Source organism: Condylura cristata, unplaced genomic scaffold (assembly GCF_000260355.1).
Source record: "Condylura cristata isolate star-nosed mole 26May11 unplaced genomic scaffold, ConCri1.0 scaffold00012, whole genome shotgun sequence".
Taxonomy (NCBI): Eukaryota; Metazoa; Chordata; class Mammalia; order Eulipotyphla; family Talpidae; genus Condylura; species Condylura cristata.
Genome location: NW_004567113.1, coordinates 3,805,006 through 3,805,579, shown reverse-complemented (window position 1 = coordinate 3,805,579; position 574 = coordinate 3,805,006).

Here is a 574-nt window from a genome sequence, read left to right as displayed (position 1 = left end):
CGTCTGATGAAGTACACTGTTGAGGGGAGCAATGGGTGGGTCAGGAGAGGTCTGCCACACCATGTGGATCATCTCCAGGGCAGGGATTGAACTCATGCTGAAGTGGCTTTAGCTTCTTAGTGCTGGGCTTTAACCCGCTGAGCCACCAGGGAGGGCCCAGTTTCTTATTCTTTTAATGTCTGTCTTTTAAATATGAAATTTCTTTATGCAGTCTCATTTATTCTGGAACATCATCTTTTTGTCATAACCATCTCTCTTCATTTATGCTGATAAGTTTGGCTTTACCAATGTCTTCTGACTACAATTCTAGAGCCTGTTGAATAGTCAATACTTTCCACTTCGGTTCAGTTTGAACTTTACTCTAGTGTTACCCCTAGATGCATCTACATCATTGCTGGTGAGTTCCCTTTTTCAATTATATTTAAAAAATCTCAAGTGATTTCATCCCTGAGAAACAAGTATGTCACCCAACAACTCACTTACTGTCTATATCCTCTTGCTCATCCTTCTTCCTCTTCTCATACTGTCTGGCCATTTTCTGGCTTCTCAGCTATGTTCTGCCCTAAATTTCAAG